Raw genomic sequence first — 17,623 nt, forward strand, 5'->3', positions numbered from 1 at the left:
TGGCGATGGTGGCAGTGGTGATTAAATAGCCACGTATAGCGACTGGCTACCATTTGGACTTTGCAGGCCTGTAGTTCATGGAAGATGTCCAGCTAGTATTATGAATTTGAAAGGTGATACATAAAGAAGCCTTAAGACCAGACCAGGGAGTGAGCATCAGTGGAGAAGAGGAGTTCAAGAAGGGAAGTTACAGCATTGAGCATTGGGGTGCTGCAATGTTTAGGGGCCAGGGAGATGAAAAGGAAATAGAAAAAGGAACGGAGAGGTTGCAGCCAGAGAATGAAGAGCTAAACCCAGAGAGGGAAGAAAGGGGGAGGAGAAAAGGGAGGGAGCTAGCCATGGTGTCAGGTGCTGCTGAGAGGTCAAGCAAGAGCAGAAGAGAACTGACCACTAGATTTCGCAGGTGGTCACCGGTGACCATGACGAAGCTAGTTGTGTGGAGCGATGCTAAAGCTGCCAGAGACTGTAGGAAGGGAAGAACTGGAGACAGTGATCAGAGACAATCTTCAGAGGAGTTTTGCTGAGAAAGACAGCAGAAAAATGGAGCAGACACTGGAGGAGAAAATGGAGTCCAGAGAGTTTTGTTTCTTTTAAGATGCATGAACTAACTGTACTTTTGTGCTGTTGGTAACATTCCAAGAGAGATGGGGAAGGTGATGATGCAGGAGAGATAAGAGAGGGTTGTAGAATGTTGTCTTTCTGCAGTTGAAAGAAAATATGAATAGTGTGTCAGTGGGGATCACAGCCTCAGACAGGCGCATGGACAGTTCACCCTTAGCAATGGGAGGGAAGGTGAAGAACATGGCTCAGGACCAGATAGGGGGTAGAAGCATGTGCAATGTCTGTTCATGTTGCTTCTGTCCTTTCCAGTGACTTAAGACACAGTGAGGGTGAGGTGGGGGAGGAAGTACTGGAGGTTACGAGAGGAAAGAGAGAAGGTATGAAATAGGAAAGTGGGAGAGACAGAGTGGAGTTGAGAGAAAATAAATGATTGCTAGGATGTGTTAGGGCCCACTTGAGTTTACTGGTCTGGACTGTGAGCTGAGAGAAGGGAGCAGACTTTTCCTTTTCTCAAGCCTTGTTCAGCTCTGCTGGTACAGTAGCAGTGTGGGGGGAAAGAAAGAAGGTGGAGAGAGTTGAATTTAGCCAGAGATGGGCTTTTGCCAGGAAATACGAGAGGGAAAGGGGGCAGGTGAACTGAGGGTATACAAAAGGATGGACAATGATGAGCATTATAATAGTGGACCCTGAGCTCTATCTGGATGCGAGCTCCAAGAAAGGATGTGAGGACACAAAGGGAGTGATGGGTGTGAAGAAGTGGTAGGACCAACACATTGGAGCTGTGATTGGCTTTTAGAATTCTTGGAACTGGGCAACAGGAAAGGTGGGAAGTAGTGGATGGAGAGGGGAAGACTTGAAATTGAGGTACCTGAGGAGCTGAGGCTGTTGATAATGACATGGTAGAAGGTTGTATCACTGAGGTAGGATGAAAAACAGAGGAGAGGAAAGAACTGTGACGTGTCAGATGATCAGTCATCTGTGTGGAAATTGGAATAACCAAGAACAATGATGGAGCAATGTTGGAGAGAGAGAGGAGCTACATATTCAAGAAGCAAGTGGACGTGACCAGGGAGTCTGTGGATGATCATAACAAGGATGGGTATTGGGTGCTATAGGCTGATGGCATGAGCTTCAGAGCTGGGGATTTGGGAAAGAGGAAAGCAGAATTGTCTAGAGGACAGTAGGACATAAATGGAATGCTTAGGAGGAAGAGGCAGCAGCCAGCCCTTGAGATTGCTGCAAGAAGCTCTGTCTTTAGGGGAGAGCCAGGATTCAATAAGAGCAAAAACGTGGAAGGGAGAACCAGAGAGCAGGTTGAGGACTTCGGGCTTTTATTGACAACTGGGTGTGAGTTCCAGGGGGCTCAGCAGAGGCCTTCCATAAGGCCTGCTAATTGCTTCTCCTGCTTCTGCTCCAAGGGGAGTGATCCTTTTCAAATCTAAATCAGATTGTGTTCGCCCCCATTTAAAAGCCTCCAATGGCTTTCCATTTTAAAAGTCAATGAAGACTCATGTTATCTGGCCCTTCCCTACTCCTCTGGCTTCATTTCATGCCACTCTTTTCCCTCCTTCATGCCACCCCCAGCCACATTGACTTTCTGACATGAAAGTATGCCAAGCTTGTTTCTGCCTCAGGGCCCTTGCACTTAATCTAAATTATTTGTTCCCAGAATCTTTTCCTGGCTGGTTCTTTCTTGACCATCAGTGCTAGAACATGCATCTCCAATGTTCAGAAGCCCCCATGCCATGCCACAATGACATCATTGATATATTTTCTTCATGGCTCCATCACTATCTGAAATGCTCTTATTTCTCTCTTCCCCCTTTATTAAGTAAATTCAACAAGAATAGGGACATTGTCTGTCTTGTTCATTATTGTATGCCTAGAGTCTAGAACTGTGGCCGACACAAAGTATAAGTTAAAAGAATGAAGTAGATCATATAATTGGGAAACTCTACCAATGGCAGGTTGAGATTTGTGTCTTAAGTATTATAAAATATTCGAGGAGCACAGACCAATGACCTTTCACAGCCATGTCATATCACTTGGTCTGAAACTGACTTGGTTATGGCTTGAGAAGAAATGAAACGAAACCTCAGATCTCTGACTCATGTTAAGCTCCCAGTACCATTCAAAATTAGGAATTCTAAAGGGGAATGTTTTCTTATAACTGTAGAGCATCCCACTGTGTTTATTTTAAATGTCACAGATTTATTTAGAAAAATAATTTATTTTCTCTTTTCTCTGTTGAGAAGGTTGAGCTTTCTTGAATACGTGTCTAGAAAGTGGATTTGGGGGGGGGGAGCAGGCAAGAAAACTATCTTAACTTCCCTCTGATCAGTGTTAAGAATAGTCTTCCAGCATAAGCAGATAAAAAGCAATTAGATAAACAATGAGCTCTAAAAAGTCTAGTATTTTTTATTGTTGGAACCTCAAATTCAACCTGTGCTGAATTTGTCTGTGTGGGTGGAAAGTGAATTTTTGCAGGCTGAATATCTTGGGTTTGGAAGCAGTTTCTCTGTTTCTCCCATATTGCAAAGCATAGCACATGTGTTCAGTTATGGATTTCCACAAAACTGGCAATCCTGAACCAATGAGCGGATGAGGTTCCAAAAGTTCATTTGCAAGTTTATTTGGCACCCAGAATGCATTTTTCCACAGAAATAATGTCATAAATTAAGATCGATTCCCAAGCCAGCCCACAAAATTCAATTAAATAAATTTCAACAAATATTTATTGAATGACTACCAAGAGCCCAACATGGGAAGAGAGATAACTAGGTGCTACAGAAAGAAGTCAGATGCCGTTTCTGGCCTTAAGGAATTCACATGCTAGCTAGGGAGGCAGACCTGTCAATGGCTAGCATTCATTCAGTCAGTCATAAACAAATCAATGAATATTTTTTGAGCACCTGCAAGGTGCTAGGGATAAAATTCTGTCTTGGCTTTGTGGAGTTTGCAATCTAGTGAGGGATATAAACAAGTATACCAGTCAGGTTTCTGCTCTAATAATACTGCTTAACAAATAACTTCCAAGGTCTTAGTGGCTTATAAGGACAAATATTTGTTTACATTAATTTTTCTTGTCCATGGCTCTGCCTGCCAGCTGGGGAGACTCAGCATCAAGCTGCAGGTTGAGTTCAGGTCTGCCTTATGCATGTCTCATCCTGAAGCCTACACCTCCCTGACACATCCTCTTCTCAAAGCAAATAGCAGAAATAACAAAAGACCAAGCTAAACCATGCAACATGTTTAAAGCTCCTGATTACATCATTTTTGTTAATGTTTCATTGGCAAAGCAAGTCACATAGCGAAGCCCAATATCAGTGAGTTAGTGAGATATACTCCACCTATTACAGTAGGAGGCATTGCAAAGGGATATGGCCAAGACTAGGAATGTATCATTCTAGTCCAGGAGGCATGAAGAACTGGGAACAATAAGTAAAGGGGATGAATGAGATAGAGTATAAAAAGGATGAGCTTAGAAGTGTAGAATTCCACGGGGGCACATAAAACGCCTTTAGCCCAAACTTAAAAGGTAAGGTTAGACTTTTTAGAGGAAGGAATGTCTAAACTGAGACCTGCAATGTAAGGAGGTTATCATTTAGTTAAAGAGAAGGCAGGGGAAAGCGGATGTGGCTCAGGCAACTGGGTTCCTGTCTACCATATGGGAAGTCCGGGGTTCAATGCCTAGGGCCTCCTGGTGAAGGAAGGCTGGTCCGCACAGCGAGCTGGCCTAAACAGAGAGCTGACCCGCGCAGGAGTGCTAGGCCACACAGGAATGCTGGCCTGCGTGGCAAGCTGATCCAAGCAGAGAGCTGGCACAGCAAGGTGATACAACAAAAAGAGACACAGAGGACAGACAATAAGACACAGCAGACCAGGGAGCTGAGGTGGTGCCAGAGATTGAGCATCTCTCTCCCACTCTGGAAGGTCCCAGGATCGGTTCTGATGCCGCTTAAAGAGAAGACAGGCAGACACAGAACAACACACAGAGAATGGACACAGAGAGCAGACAACAGTGGGGGTGGGGGGATAAATAAATAAATCTTAAAAACAAAAAACCAAAAAGGCAGGAGCAGCTGGCAGAGCGAACAAGCTAGACAAAGACCAGGAGCCATTGGAGGACAAAGCCTGAAGCTCAGGGTACATGGAGAGTACAGTAGAGTGGAGGAGTGTTGGCAGACGAAGGTGGCCTGGTCAGCAGAGGCAGATGAGGAAGGGTCTTATAAGCCACATTAAAGAATTTGGGCTTTGTTGGGAGGACCTCGGGAGCCATCGAACAGCTTTAATGAGAAGAGTGACGGGATCAGATGTGATTTAGAATAAGCACCCTGGTTAGGAGTGGACCTGCTTGAAGCCGGCAGATCAGTTAGACTAAACCAGCAAGAGACCAGGAACTGAGTTAGAGTAATAGTGGAGATGGAAAGAAGTGGGTGAATTTAAGTGCTATTTGGAAGGTAGAATTGACAGGACTTGGTGATTAATTGGATTCCCCCTTGAGTGTGACACACTAAAAATAGGGTCATCATAAAATGAAAAATAAAATATCAGGGTGGCCCAGTGTTTTTCTGGAGGATGTAGTCTTTCTCCTTGATTTAAGTCCTCACAAGGAAAGTAGAGAAGGGTGACCCAAACGTGTACCAGTTTCCTGTTGTATCCCAGGCACCAAACTATGAACTAATTGGGAGCCCAAAGGATGGACCCTTAAATCGGATGGGGAAAGGCTTCTGGGAGATGCCAGAGCTGAGGCTTAAAGTGTGCAGCAGGATGAATTGTCACTCTTTTGACCAGTAATGCAGTAAAAGAATGTTGAGTGGGGGGAGTGTTGGAGCAGCAGCCTGTTTGGGATGCACAGCAATATGGAGGGTTGGTCCAGGAGGGAAGAGAGTAGATTCGGAGGTGGTTTTCTCGGGATCAAGTCAGGGCATCTGTGTGACCTGCTGCTTTCTTATGTTCTCTGTGCCGACTCTCTTCTGTAAAACCTCTGGGGGTTCCTGAGGGGATTACATGAGATGATGCCCATTAAGCCCTCGGTGCGTTGCCTGGCTAGTCATGCTAGTTGTGCTTAGGATGGAAGGCCAGAAGAGAGCCATTCGTTGACTCAAGGTTGGGAAAGGCTTTGTGGTGGAGATGGCGCTAAAGTTAGGCGTTGACGGCTGAGTCAAATTTCACCAAGGGAAGAGAGGATGGGAGCCCAGAGGAAAAGGCATTTCAGACAGAAGAGCCATGCAGTAGGAGGCCTGTGTGGGGAGTGGCAGACTAAGCTGTATCTATAGCTTGGCTCTGGAAGGAAGGAAGTGGACGGGAAGCTGGGTGGGACCAGGATGTGAAGGGCTTTGTGTTTGGACTTTATTAGTGGGTGCTGGGAACTCATTAAAGGGTTTTTAAGCGGGGGGCTGCCATGATCACATTTGTGTTTAAGAACGGTTATCCTGAGAGCAGTGTAGAAGAATAACCACATTAATCCAAGTGTTAGCTGTACCACTCCCCTACCCCCACCACCCTAACCCCTTCCAAGATTGCTTTCCTCTGGTATATCTGGGATAGAGTGAGTTTATTTCACATCTCCTCCAGAGTCATCAACTTGGCAGCTCTTTCTCCAAAGTTCGTGTACCACGTCACCTCTCCCAGCACCACCCTGAGTCTCTGCTCCCCAGGTCAGCTAGTGAAACCAGGGCTGGGTCCTCTTTAAACAAATGGGCCTTGCAGGAAAGGCCTCACTTATCTTTATTGCTCCATCCCTTAAAGCCCCACCCTGCACAGGATGTATACAGGGTGCTGATAAAGCCCCCATGCGCAGGGCTTGTAAGTTAGCTATATGTTCCCCATGATTATCTGCATAAATTCAACAACTTACCATATTTCTCTGCACATTTTGTCCATGTTGACGGTTAGAAGACCTTAAAGCAACTACTGATTGCTGTTTTTAGGTCTTCAGTTGGTGTTCAGCTCTTCTACACGTAACACTCATTTCTCAACTCAGCCTAACAGCTGGGCTGTGGGGCCAGACTCTCTAGAAGACTTTTCTAGGGGGTTGGGGGTTATGGAGGGGATTTTTGACATGGGAGACACAAACTGAAATGTCAGTGATAAACATAATTTGTCCCCAGTACCCCAGGAGTAGCAAACAAACTAAAACCCAAATGATCTGTTTGTGAGCATGTAGGCCTGGCCTTGTTCTCCTGCCTTGGGGTCTTCCTTCTTCCTCCCCCAGAAACGACCCCTTCCTCATGCTTTCTCAGGGCTAATTGTTAACCTTATGGGGACTCTCCCCTCCAGGGCTGTTACCACCCTGAAACTTGACCAAGGGAATCCATGGTACAAAACAATGGTGGCCGTGTTCTTCTAAAGCCTGAGTGACTCAGAAGATCTGCTACCCCGAGAGTTGGGCAGTGTGGAGCAGAGAAGGCCACTGAGGGTAGTCCAGCAGGGCGTGCCCCCTCTTCCTTCAGAATGCAGCTCCCATTCCCTTCCACAGGAAGCCTGCCTTGACTCCAGGCTAGGCCAGGAGACGGGGTCCATATGGAGGGATAAGAACGTGCTCATCACCTGCCAGACACTGTGCCCTTCACATTCCATGCCATCTTCCATTATGTCCTTCTGGTACCCTGTGAAGTAAGTGCCATTAATGTCCCCACTGTGTAGCCAAGAAGACAGGCTTAGGTTGTGTATCAGTTTCCTAAGCTGATGGAACAAATGACCATAAACTTGGTGGCTTGCAACAGCACACATTTATCACCTCACAGTTCTGGAGGTCAGAAGTCCAAAATGGGTTTCACTGGGCAAAAGCCAAGGTGTTAGCAGGGCAGTGTTCATTTGGGAAGCTGTGGGGGCGTCTCTTTCCTTGCCTTTTCTAGCTTCCTCCCAAGACCATTAACATAATCATACCTGCAGAGTCTTTTTTGCCATTTAGGTAACATAGTCACAGGTCCTAGGGATTAGGATGTGGCCATTTTGGGGGACGATATTCTGTCTACCACAAGTTGCACAAGTCTTTGAACCAGATTTAAATCCTGGCTTAGCTCTACCCCTCAAGCCAGTACCTTCACTGATATTGTGCCCCTTCTCTAGTGAAAAGGACGAAAAAAGGAAGAGGCGTTATCCCTCTCGGCAGTAGGAGAGGAGGAGAACCTAGAGCAAATGGCCCAAATAGCCCCTTCATGGATGGCTGATACACACACAAAAGCCATTTGGAACTCAGGGCCAATCTGAGTTATAGAAACTCTTCCACCTGGAAAGGTTAAGCATCCATTGATTCATGGAGTACCTAGCAGGTATCTGACACTGTTCTAGGCACTAGCAGTGAACAACACAGACCTGCATCCTTGCCCTCATGGAGGCCATTCTTGTGGGGAAAACCAACAGTGCAAAAATAGGTAAGGAAATAGGGAGCATGCCAGATGGCGATTAGTGTTAACGACAAAAATCAAGCTCCAAAGGGGGGGGCTGGGGGTGCAGGTTGGAAGCCAAGGAGGTTACACTTTTAAATATGAGGTCACTGAGAAGGTGCCATTAAGCTTTGGAGATGCCCCCCTTCATAGGTAATGGCAACATTTAGTTGAGTGATCAGGAAGACAGTTTGGCACAGAAGATTGTTCTAATTCTGCCTTCATTCTTCCTCTCTTTCCGATTTGTGATGTGTCCTTATGTGGATCTCAAGCTTGAAGATCATGCAGTGACACTCCTTTATGGGTCAGGAGCAATAATGAGAATAATGGGATTTGGTTACCTGCCCCCCTTCTTGTATGAGGACCCCATTGTGCCAACTAATGGTATAGAAGCAAGTAAGACAACTATCCTCAGGATGGAGCAAAGATAGGCCTCAAGGCGTCACCAAATTCCCCGGAGCCTGAACACGTACCTGGGAAGGGATTCTGGGGGTCTCTTCAGAGGGGTCTTGGGTGATCCTGGACCCACTGGTTCTTCATCCCCATTATTAGCTATTACAGGAACTATGAATAAATCTACTTATTTGGAAGGTGAAGGTAGAGAGGGGATAAAAATGTTAAGGAGGACAGCTCCAACCTTGATGTCGCAGACATGTGGCAATGGTTGGCACTGTGAGAATGCACGCCTTGCTCAGAAGCCAGATTTTTGTTTGGTAGCGTTTGGGAACTGAGGGCCTCAGATCTCAGCCTCCAAACTGCTTATCTTCACTGTCTCTTTAATTGATGCTCCCTGACTTCCAACAAGTACCATTAGGAACACCCCTTTTAGTAAATATATGTTTTAATGGAATAGATTTTTTTGAAATGACCTTATCTCAGGCATAGTGCACTTTCATAAGTATGTATTGATTTGCTTTTAAAAATTCTTCAAATGTTTTCACTTGTCTTTGTGACCTAGTATTTGTCCTGTTCCCAGCCTCTCCTCCACATTGAAACACAATGCTCAGATCTTCATTTGAAGCCTTCCTGCTAGTCTTTTGTTTTTGCTTTTGTCATATTCAGCCCTAGACACTTTTGTTCTGTTGTATTAAGAGTGCACCATTTCTGATATGCCAAGTGTGGGATTTAATGTTGCTTTCAGGAGGACTAGGTTTTAATATCATTGCCACCTGTTTACTGGTGGGGAAACAGAGGCCCAAAGAGGCTAACAAATGTGCCTCCAGTTGAACAGGGAATGTGTGGGAGAGCAGATTTGAGCCCAGTTTTTCCTCACTCAAGAGGCATCATTTTCCCATTTTCATTTCCATACTATTAAAGAAGAAAATGCCTGCCCTAGGTTCTCGAGCTCATGTTTTGCATTTGGAAATAAAAATACCAACTTTTAAAACAATCATCACCCACAAAAGAACGACCTGGGGTGTGGGCCACAAATCTTTTTTGTGTTAGTGTTTCAGCCTGCAGATGTGTTTTATGTATGTTAAAGGGCTCAAAGTTTCAAGACAAAGCCCGATTTCTCACCATGCTAGTTAACAGGCCAGGCCAGTGAACAAGAATCAATGAAACAACTTATGCTGGTATCATGGAGACATAGACAAGAATGTAGTCACTTTAAAATTTAATTCTCACTCCAATTCAGCTAACTTTGTTTGAATACCAGCCATGGGGCAGGTCCAATACTAGGCCCTGGGGAAACCAAGATGAATGAGCCTCTGCCCTGGGGAAACTCACAGGTTGCTGTGGGAAGCAGACACTGAACGAACTGTTCCAGTACACTGTGGCAAGTGCTCTAATACTGGAGCTCAAGGCATAAGGAGACACCAGAGAACCCTGTAGTCTTGAGGTTGGGAAGGAGGATTGTGATTAAGAATTTCCAGGCCCATGTGCAGTGCTGATGCGCACAAGGAGCGCTGTGCCACGCAGGGGTGTCCCCCACGTAGGGGAGCCCCACGCTAAAGGAGTGCACCCTGTAAGGAGAGCCGCCCAGCGCGAAAGAAAGTGCAGCCTGCCCAGGAATGGCGCCGCCCACACTTCCCGTGCCGCTGATGACAACAGAAGCAGGCAAAGAAACAAGATGCAGCAAACAGACACAGAGAACAGACAACCGGGGGGGGGGGGGGGGGGCCAGAATTAAATAAATAAATAAATAAATCTTTGAAAAAAAAAAAAGAATTTCCAATGAAACCTTGAACTCTGTGTCTACCCCTCTAGATGGTATGTGTGGGCAAGGCAACTGGTCGTCTAGTTAACTTTATCACCCCATCCCTTCCTTGTCACTACCACATTATGTTTGTTTGGCTTATGTCATCCAAATCTTTGCCTACTTTCCCTGTTTCACTTGCTCATGTAACAACAACAACTGATATTCACAGAGACATTATTGTAAGCACTTTAAATAGAAGAACGCTTTTCTAACAGCTTCACGAGATGGAAACAATTGTTATCTGCATTTCTGCAGATGAAGAACTGAGACACAGAGAGGGTACAGGGTTTGCCCAAGATCACCAGCTTGTAAGTGGCAGACGCTCTGTCCCCTTCCTTCACTAAGATTTGGCCGCGTTGGTCTCTAATTAGTTCCTTGCAAAGACCAAGCTTTAAGTGAACTCTGGGTCTTTGCACATGCTGAGCCCGCTTCCTGGATGCTTTTTCCACTATTCTTGGCATGGGTAGATCTTTCTCATTCTTGAGTCTGAGCCGTTATGTCTAAAGTAGGTCCCTGCCTATTATATCTTTGGTCTCTGCAGAAAATGTACTTCCATTTGGAATTATTTAATATTGTTGTCTGCTTATTTGCTTATTTGTTTTTTTAATTGTGTCTGTGTGCCCTACTGGCAGATAAGCTCATTAAGAGAGTGGCCTTAGTTGGCTTATCTATTGATACTTCCCTAGTGCCTGGCACAGTATTTGGAACATGGTTGGCACTCAGTAAATATTTGCAGAATGAATACCAGGTACAATACTAGGCCCTGAGGGTGCCAAGGTTAATAAGGCAGGCCTTTCTATTGTGGGCTTTACAGTCTAGTAGGAGATGTGTTACATGTACTGGGAACATGTGTCAGGTGTCATAGGATTCTGAAGAGGGAGTGACTGCCTTTGCCTGGAGGAGGTTCAGGATCATAGAGGACATGGCCTTGAACTAGCCCTTGAGGAAGGAACATGCTTTGACCAAGTGGTGATGGCCCTAAAATATCCAGACAGTGGGAATAGCCTGTGAGAAGAACAGCCTGGTATGTTTGAACTGCAAGCATTTATCAAATTCTGTCTGCCATCTCTGCACTAGATAGCAGGGACTGGTGTCTTAGGAACTCACATTCTAAACAGAGAGATGGACTCATCAGCCCACAATTACTTGGGGATGAGTCTGTAGATGAAGGCAGGAGCTAGATCATAGAGTGTCAGGGTAAAGAGGTGAGTGTGGAAACATGTTTTAGGCTCCAGGTCATGAAAGACAGGAGCAAAAGGGAGCTACTAAAGAATTTTAAGCAGGGGGATGATATGATCAGCTCTGAGCTTGAGAATAACCTAGATGTCGGTATGGTGGTGGACTGGAGGGGCTGGAGATGGGAAGGAGGGAGACCAGTTGGGAGGCTGCTGCAGTAGCCTGGTGAGAAGCGATGGGCAAGGGTGGGCTGCAGAGGGTAGGTGTGAGAGTTGAGAGAAAGAATCAAAAAGGGCTCAAAGTTTTCTAACTTGATCCTCTATGTGGATTATTGCTTATTAACCAACATAGGAAAATGCTTCCCAATATGTGTGCCTGGGACTTATAAGCCCTCAGAACATCCCTCAAAAGAAAAGGTCCTGTGGTCAGAACCTGCAAGATAGGGCATCATTCATTCCTTGGGAAGTCACAAAGCTTATCAGCATGTTCAGGGCTCAGGGAAGCCCGGCAGGAGAAAAACTTTAAAAATTTTATTTAACTAGTATTTCTCAACTTCTTGGCAATATGACCCTCCTTTAAAACTAACAACCTGTTGAGTAAAGAATTTTACCTTACCCGAAAAGAGATCTGACCTTTGCCCTTGGCTTCTGAGAGGCCGTCTCCAAGCCCTTAGAATGTCATGCCTGACTCCTGACAGGAGTGTTTTTGGTTGCATGGATTTGGGGTGATGCGCTATCAGCTCAACCTCTGGAAGAACTGGAGACAGCTGAGTCATGTGGGTGGCCATCCAGGTTTACAAGATCGAATCCCATTAAATATTCTGGACCCCAAGGCTTGGATGAGCTTTCCTGGTTGGCTTTACTTCATGAATATTGTCACACAGCAATACTGGGAAAGTAATATTGTCCACGACTCCATGAGGAGAGGAGAACTGGAAATTCTGCATTTGGAACTTTCCTGAAGTCTGCCCTCTGTACCCGCTCCCTTGGCTGATTTTAACCTGTATCCTTTAGCTGAAAAGAACTGTAACTGATTATAACCGCTTTGGGTGAGTACTGAGAGTACCCCTAGAGATTTATCAAACTTAAGAATGGTCTTGTGGACCCCTGAACTTGCAGTTGCTGTCTGAAGTGAGAGTGGTCTTGGGGACCCCAAACTAGCAATTGGTGTTAGAAGTGAGGGTGGTTTTGTAGGGACTGCCCCCTAGCTTGGCAAAATCATCATAACCCAAGGAACACACTTTGTCAAATCCTGAGAAATGGGATAAAACCCACATTTTCCTGTGTGGGCCATGCTCTGGAAGGATCTATTTACTACTATATTGACATTTACGATTTTGCTATCCTGAAAGTCTTTGAAAAATTTGAGCAATTTGGCATCGCTATAAGAATATGCACCTCTGGGCCAGACTGCTGGGATTCAAAACCAATCTCCCTCTCTTATCTTGTCATCTGACTTCAAGAACGTTTTTTAACTTCGCTGCCCCTAAGTTTCCTTGTGCCTGAAATGGGGGGATACTAGTCGTATCTACTTCATGAGTTGGTTAAAAGAACCCAAGGGAAGGGCTCAGCAAACGTTAGCTCTTGTAAGAGGTAGTGTAGGGGAGGATATAAGACCACGGACTTTGAAGTCAGACCGCCATGTGTTGCATCTCAGCTTCTCCAGTTACTAACTTGGAAGGGGAAGCAGTGTCATCCTTCTGTGCCACAGTTTACAACATCTGTAAAGTGGGGACAATTATTGCACCTCCTTAGCAGCCTTGTTGTGAAGAATAAATGGTTTAAATCATGTGCAAGAATATTGCCTGGCATGTTGAATGGTTTAGCCTAAAAAACTCCAGCAACTCCTAAATTGTCTCTGTTATTAGCATAATTTTATCATATTGATTGACTTTCAGCTTCAGTGATGAGGATCCAATTTTTTAGCTTCCCCAGCAGTTATTTTGGTCTTCAGTTGGCTTTCCCCTTTCCTGACTCTGGAGGCCTTTAATTCCAAGTTTAGTTTGTCACAGTGACTTCCTATTTTTTTTCTGTTCAGTAGAATTTGGTTTCCCAAATTCTCCTGGACTGGCAATGTAAATAGAAGTCTTCTGATTCTGGAGACCACCTGGCCCCTCCTTTGGGCTCCATTCCTTTCCTAAAAATGCAGTTTTCTGTTTGAAATTACTTAGTAAAAGACAGAAGGCCTTGGTATGCTGTTAGAGCAAAACCCTCCCTGAGCAAGTACAGGGTCTCCTGTTCCCTGGGAGAGAGGCTGGGTTGTTTCCTTGTTAAAAGTTTTCTGATATGTTATCAGTGTAGAATCTTTGGGACAGTCACCCTCACCCCCACATATGAGCTACTTACCTGATATTTAGTTATCAGATTCTTTCAGGGACTGTCTGCTCTTTGTGAACAACTAGATGAGGATGCTGATGAAATTTGAGTGGCAGGAAGTTGAAGGTACATTTCTGAGTTCAGAGTTTCTATTTTGAGGTTGAGTAAGTGGTAAATTTTTACTGAGGGATTCTAGTCTAATGGAGTCAGATTCTCAAGGTCCCCTAGCCCAGCCAATGGGCACTTCACCTGCTCGGAAACTACAACTTCTCTTCAGACTGGTCTCTCTCTTCTTTATGTTGGCATCAAAACAATTAATAATTTAAACCATGTCCATTTTTTAAAAAATAGAAATACTGCATAAATACAATACTGTAATAACAAATTTAAAAGTCGATCCAGCTGGGCACTGTTCCCAGACTACCAGCTGAGCAGAAAACACAAATAAGTAAAGAAGAAGAAAAATGGCTCTCATGCAAATGGCTGCAATCTCGTTGTTTTCTGCTACTCTTTTATTCAAGTATGTGATATCGAAGTAACATTATGGATAAACAGGTGTCATGAGATAACCTGGAAACCTAATCACCTCATTATTTCCGGGGTGGGGGAAATGTATTCCATGTTTTGTACAAACAGATGGTTTGCAAGCACATTTTTGGAGCATCGGTTTGTAATTCTGGGCCTCCTGGAATTTTAACCTCCAGTTGGATGGTTAGTCAGGACTAGCAATAGATGAAAATTAGACACCCCTCAGAATCCGTACCTCTGTGTTTCCGTCCCGCATCCTAGAGACCCTGCCTCACCTTCTCTCCTCTCTGCTCCTGAGGTTCCTATCTGTGCCTCCTCATCCTGGCCCAGCCTCACCCTCCAAGCCCAGGACGCCAGGAGAAACTCTGACACCTGTGTCCTGGGACACCTTGTGAAACTGGAGGTTGGGTCCACAGGAGATGGAGCAGCTGGGCGGCCAGGCACGTGGCTTTGAAGTCAGACCTCAGCCACTAAGCAGCTTTGTGACCTTGGCATGTTACTGCACTTTTGCGTGCCTCCATTTCATCCCCTGTAGAATGGGCTGCTGTGGGGTCTCACTGGTAAGGTGCAACTGTAAACACTCGGTACCAATGCCCCATCCGTGCCGTGGGAGGTGTGGAGGTAATTCAGGGATGTTTAGGGTTACACAGATTTCCATGAACTAGCCGAGGAAGCAAACCCACTGCATGAAAGCACTTTCTTAATTTTAAACAGCAAATTTAGAAGAAAGTGTTTGGAGCCTCTCTGTTCATAAGTTGCGGCCTGAGTAAGTTTGGAACATACTTTCTATGAAGTGGGTGTGTGGGAATTGAAGGGGCGGTTTACCTACTTGCAGAATTGAGTAGCAATATTGGACCTGATGATTTATTTTGAATAAATTAGCTCTATGGCAGATTTTATAGCAAATGAATAAGAACAAGCCTTCTTAAATTGTTTTATTCACTTGTTTCCACATACAATATTTTTCACCTAAGGGAGGTTTCTGTTTTTGTTTTAATTAACTTTTTTGGCTTTTGCTCTTAATTTCCTTTTTCCTTCAGGCAATCTTTTTTTTATTTGCATTTTAAGTAGTTTCTATTTTTTTAATTTGCACATAGGCTAGTGTTGGCATGTTGGCTTTGTCACGTAGGCCTGAGATCTAATTGGAAATACGGACTAGAAAAATAGATACTGAGGGCTTTTAGACAGACCCTCAGTAAAGGATGGGGCAAAAAGATAGTATAAGGTAAGGGAGAACAAATATATTTCTGCCATTTTATTCTGGAATACACTCATTCTAATACTAATCCGATTTTCCTCTTATCCATGGCTTTAGGAAATTGAAAGGAAGCCAGTTAAGAAATCAGCCTATCTACTGAGGACCCAGTCTCACTGAAAGTTATGTCCAACATGGAGATTTTAATTTTATTTCATTATTGGCTTAGGCATTTATGAACTTGACCACTGCTTTTCTTGATACAGAAGAGTTGAGAACTTTCTAAAGGAATTACTTCAAAATGATTGGCTTTATTTACTAAAGTATGGATGCTATAAGATATTCTACCCCTCCTTTACAAATTTGAATGTGTGGGTAGTATGCTGTCATGAAGATTTTACAATCTGTAATATTTGAGAAGTAATAAGATACTGTTGTTAGTTGACCATCTGGTTATATATTCTTGGTGTCACGGTTTACTTTTTTCCCTTTTTAAAAAACTGAGAAGCAAGGAAATTCAGAAATTTCAGAGGTGTTTTCTAAACAAGGAATTTGTTTAGTTGCTTAATATGGTTAGATTTGGACTTTATGCAGCACAGGAAGTGAAAGGTTATCATATTTTCTTTTCTCTTTTATTTTTCAAAAGATACCCAAAAATCTCAGCTTCTAATTTTATCCTTCTCTGGCCCCAGATTTGAAGTTTTGGCTTATGTTACCAGTAGTCTCTTTACTATAAGTAGGAGGTAAACATAAATCATAAGGAAGCTCTAGAAACAAAAATCACCAGTGGATAGGACCTATAGAGATTTCATACTTCATTCATTCATTCAAAAATATTTATCAAAACCTAGTATTTGCATACGATGCTGCCAGACACTGAGGGATTTGCTAAAGAAGTATTAAAGATGTTCTCCTGTCCTTTGAGGAGCTTAGTGCTTACTTGGGGTGAAATGACATGGGCATATGAAACAGTTAAGTTGTAATTCAAGGCAGCATATGATTAAATACCAAAATATGTGGTTCTGACACAAAATGCTATAGGAGTTCAGAAAAGGCAGTGATAACTCAGTGGCACTATCATTTTCTGCCTACAAATTGGCAAATTGTAGCACTATTTGTATGAAATATTTTACACTTGTTTTTTTGGCAGCCTCGGGCCTTGACTCCCAGGCAGCATTAAGAGCCTACAAAAATATTTGTACTCCAGTCTCTCTAGAACTGGCTTAATTTTTTTCCCTTATAGGCAGAGGAAGTGCCGTATGCAAAACCACAGTGCCCATGGGAGGCAGGCAGTATATGATCAGAACCGTGATCTGTTTCAGATAAAAAAAGAGAGAGAGAGAAGGAGCCAGGCTTGTCACTCTGTTTTCCAATCCAGAAGTGCAAGTACTTTCCCCTCCCTTGCAAACTCTCCCTGACATTGAGAGGGTTTAATTTGAACTTAATGTCCGTGACGGACAAGCTAGCCATCAAGGGTCAGCTAAATTGATAGCTTTGGAGTATTGTTGATGAGAATGAGTTGGAGAATCCCCATGGTTTTCCTGTAGGAGAAGGAAGAGACACAGACGTAGGGGAGTTTGGACACAGGGGTGCTCCCTGAGAGCAGGTTCCCCAAAATGTCAGAATATGATGATGCGCTGAAGTGTTGTGGATGGGGTGATGTTTAATGAAACTCTCTGGCTTCCTGTTCTATTTTTGTCATATTCAAATTAGCCCAAAACTCAAAGGCAAAGCCATGGGGCCTAAATTTTTAAGACTAAAAAAAAAAAAAAAACAAGAAGAAGAAATAAAACCCTCGTAAAGTCAAATATGCTCTTGGGCCCACACCTTATTCCACTTGGCTTCCCCAGGGACTCCCCACAGCTGAACGTCATCGTTGGTTGATTTTCAAATCTCATGATTCATGTCTTTTGGGTTGCCTTTGAAAATCAGTCTCCGGGGTCTCTCCCAGCCCTTCATTTTGACCTTAGGCCTGGAGGAGGCAGAGATATCAGAGGTGTTGTGTTCTTACCTTGATACTATTCAACAGAATGCCAACGGAGCCCAACACCTTTTGAAAATATCATGGCAGTCAGTGTTTGTTCTTCTTGTTGGGTTGGAAGGCCCATCTGCTGAGGCAAGGGTTCCCAAGTTAGCATGACCTCGAGCGACCCAGACATCAAGCAAGCCAGAGAGCGCACCACTCTACCCCTGATCATCTGTTTATCAAAGTTGTTCGCCCTGGCTACAGCCTTAAACCTATTTGGGGGCATACTCT

At 44.2% G+C, this 17,623-nt stretch overlaps 1 protein-coding gene across 3 annotated transcripts in view; it reads left to right on the forward strand.

Annotated features, from left to right (window-relative positions):
• Positions 1–17,623, forward strand: part of PLXNC1 (plexin C1) — a 137,014-nt gene that overhangs the window by 34,596 nt on the left and 84,795 nt on the right. The gene's annotated exons all lie outside the window — the stretch shown is intronic.

Source organism: Dasypus novemcinctus, chromosome 12 (assembly GCF_030445035.2).
Source record: "Dasypus novemcinctus isolate mDasNov1 chromosome 12, mDasNov1.1.hap2, whole genome shotgun sequence".
Taxonomy (NCBI): domain Eukaryota; kingdom Metazoa; phylum Chordata; class Mammalia; order Cingulata; family Dasypodidae; genus Dasypus; species Dasypus novemcinctus.